The sequence below is a fragment of the Lucilia cuprina genome, chromosome 2, assembly GCF_022045245.1.
Source record: "Lucilia cuprina isolate Lc7/37 chromosome 2, ASM2204524v1, whole genome shotgun sequence".
In the NCBI taxonomy this organism is placed as follows: domain Eukaryota; kingdom Metazoa; phylum Arthropoda; class Insecta; order Diptera; family Calliphoridae; genus Lucilia; species Lucilia cuprina.
Window position 1 is genome coordinate 14,074,897 of NC_060950.1, and position 3,999 is coordinate 14,078,895.

Here is a 3,999-nt window from a genome sequence, read left to right on the forward strand (position 1 = left end):
GTTCTAGTTCAGTTCTAGTTCAGTTCTAGTTCAATAAACTTTTTCTAAGAAAATGTTAGAACAAAAGACTTAAGACACAGACGTAGTTAAATCAGAAAATGTTAAAAACATTGTGAAAACATAATGAACCGTAAAACTAACTAAATATATCAATCAAAATAAATAATATTTATGACATAAGTAAATATTACATTAGCGACATTGTGTTAGAGTTAGAATATAACAACAAACACATAAAAACATGACATCTACAACAACATTAACAACTATTAAAACAACAGCAACAAAAAGGAAAGAGAATAAAAAGAGTCAAGTCAAGCAACAGTACTTTTACCATAAATGCTGTTTTAACACATTTATTTTAATGTTGTCGTTTGTTATTTTTGTTGTTATTTTATTATATTTTTTGCTATTTATGCTGTTTTTTTATTCAGTTTTTTCTTTTAGCTTTTTAGCTAAAAACTGCGTCTAATTTTAGTGCACTAGGTTTGCACTGTCTTAGTATTAAATAACTTGTGTATTTCCTTTCTTTTTCGAGTGTTGCATTGAACCAAAGAAAGCTAACTTCAGAAATATACTAAGACGTGCTTGAGTTAAAAAAATGTGTTTTTTAGTAGTTTTTGTTTGTTTATAAAAATATCATGTTTATTACAAAAAGGAATAAAAAGAAAAAAAATCACTCGTCGACATTATAACGGATCACCAATGGTTGGGAGGCTTGTTTCTGGTTGTTCGAGTCAGTATTTTTATAGGTTTAATTTGTTAGTGCTGAAGTAAAAGCTCTATTATTGGTTGCTTACTGGGCTATTGGTTTTTTCTTTTCTGTGTTCAATGCCTTAGGTTATTCTTTCCTTTTTTGTACTACAGTTGTTTTAATTTCTAACAATTGCTTATTTATTAGCTGGTTAATATAAAATATATATTTTAGCTTAAATTTTAGCTTAAGTTAAAAAAAATAAAAACATGTAATTATAAATAAGGGCTATAGGGGTTGTACATTGTGCATGAACTGGAACTAAAGTTGATCTGAACTAGAACTGAACTAGAACTGAACTAGAACTGAACTAGAACTGAACTAGAACTGAACTAGAACTGAACTAGAACTGAACTAGAACTGAACTAGAACTGAACTAGAACTGAACTAGAACTGAACTAGAACTGAACTAGAACTGAACTAGAACTGAACTAGAACTGAACTAGAACTGAACTAGAACTGAACTAGAACTGAACTAGAACTGAACTAGAACTGAACTAGAAGTGAACTAGAACTAAGCTAGAACTTATTACTTACTTACTTAGATAAACATTTCAAGAAGACGAAATATCTTTCCTCAGAAAACACCCTAATAGAACTATTACCACCTATGATGGCATTGAAGTGAAAACCATTAACACTTTTATTTCAAAATTTATGGAAATCCCCAATAATCTATTAGCCAACAGGTTTATCAGACCATACTTTCAATTTTTACAAATAATTTCATTCTTATTTTCATTTCTAGTTTTCTTAATCATTCAAAACAACATTCAAACATACACATATAATTTGAATATATAAAAATATGTTAATGGAAAAATACCAGATAAAAAATTATAGTGTTTAAAACTTTTTGTTCTAAATCTCATAAGCTAAAATGATTTTCATAATAATGAACTTAACAAATTTTTCAGCTTAAGATTATATTACAATAGTAATTATAATTAAAATCTTATTCGTATGTAAATTTTCTATCATGCCTTTGTAGCAAATAAATTCATAACTTTACAAGACTTACGATCAACTCGATAAACTTTCACTTGTAAAAGCAAAAGGGCAGCATCCAACACTTTTTTAGAATTGTTGAAAGAAGCTTATCATTTTTATAAAATTAATTAAAACAAAATGTTATTTTTTGTGTAAAAAACTAGAGAAAACCAAACTTCTTCACATAAATATTGCTACCACAGGGAGTCTTTTGGTTTGTTAGCTTGTTTGCAATTTGCTGTTTTGTATTTTTGGCCTTAAAGAATCAACATCCTCAGCTTAACATGATCTATTGACACAACTAATTTCCACTTGTTGGTATCATTGCTTTAGTTTTGCCTTGCAATTTTTCATGGGACCTTAAGTTTACAGTCAACATTACACTTGTACATGTTTAACTTAACAAGCAGAAGTACATAAAAAAGTTGCACTTTTGAAACCCTGCTAGAACTAGAACTGAACTAGAACTGAACTAGAACTGAACTAGAACTGAACTAGAACTGAACTAGAACTGAACTAGAACTGAACTAGAACTGAACTAGAACTGAACTAGAACTGAACTAGAACTGAACTAGAACTGAACTAGAACTGAACTAGAACTGAACTAGAACTGAACTAGAACTGAACTAGAACTGAACTAGAACTGAACTAGAACTGAACTAGAACTGAACTAGAACTGAACTAGAACTGAACTAGAACTGAACTAGAACTGCACTAGAACTGAACTAGCACTAAACTAGAACTGAACTGAATCTTAACTAGAACTTCATATATTAAATTATTTATAAAAGATTGCAAAATATTTTTTTCTTTTTCTAAAACCTTGCAAAATTCTTATTTTATTGACATAATAATCAAGCAAAACCACATTGAAACTTATTTAATATCATTATATTTTCTTACATCAGAATATGTGATACTTTGTTGCAAATTTCAGTATGATAATTTTTAGTTTCCTGTGATTATTACATTTTAAATCAAAATATATTTTGATTCTTACCATAGATTGAACCTTAGTTCAATTGTGGTATACTTTTCAACATTTAACTTAACTTTTTTCGATATGATCATTGAACGTACAGTCATATATAATTGCGCTAACTACTTAACACTTTTTAACCGCAAAAAACCTGATACTTCTTAACTTTGCTGTTTCTTTATAAATAAAAATAAATGCCGCATGCGTGTTTGCCTCCATGACCAAAATAATTAAGAAGTTATGAGAAGTTTTTAAAAAAAAAGATATTCAGGAAATACTTGGTAACAATAGTGTACGAAAAAGCAAAGGAATACAATTTCATAGTTCGTCATAGAAAAGTTAACTTTTTAGAGGAAAAACAAAAAAAATCTTTAAAGAAATGCAACTACTACGGGGAGTAACGAAACTCTGTATTTGATATCAAATCGTACCACACTGCATTGTACATACAATTACGGTTCTAACAACTTTATATACAATTCGTTTTTGTTTTATTAAATTCGAGTTGAAAACGTAGATTCTTGTTAATGTTTATATGCTATGCACTCAAGAAAAATGTTAGTATAATACCATCTCCCCTACAGAAAGATGCACGGTATAGGGAATATTCATTCTTCTGTTGTCTTTTCGACTATCCGAAACCAACACGGTATTTTAGGCAAAGAATCCGAAACATAATCTCGAAAATCCGACTATACTTATCTACTTGGACAGCCTTGCATCAATCAAGGCTCTTAACTCCAACGTTATTGAACCGAAATGTTTTATCAAATCTATATACACATCTATATACACAACACTCGTTGAGTCATGTAGATATATGAATGAAATATATAAATGGATCCAACGTTATTGAGCCGAAATGTGAAATCAATTGCACAACATTACATGAGTTGATATGGTTCCCAGGGCATGTGGATATATAAATGAAGTATCCAAATGGTCGTTAAAAGGCTAAATTCTTGCGTAAAATTATACTCACACTTCCCTGGTGAAAATTAGACTATGATTGACAATGAATTCAGGTGGTTATAATATCCAGACTGTAGTGGACCTGACAGAGGAAAACATTAGGATTTTCTTGTCTTAAAGTAAGATGTCGATAAAATATATTTATATTTATTCATAGTCTAGTCATAGTCTGGTCATAGTCTAGTGATAGTCTAGCCATAGTCTAGTCATAGTCTAGTCATAGTCTAGTCATAGTCTAGTCATAGTCTAGTCATAGTCAAGTCATAGTCTAGTCATAGTCTAGTCATAGTCTAGTCATAGTCTA

At 29.6% G+C, this 3,999-nt stretch overlaps 1 long non-coding RNA gene across 1 annotated transcript in view; it reads left to right on the forward strand.

The window, feature by feature from the left end:
- LOC124420080 overlaps positions 1-3,999 on the forward strand; it is a 21,673-nt gene that overhangs the window by 1,143 nt on the left and 16,531 nt on the right. The window lies entirely within an intron of this gene.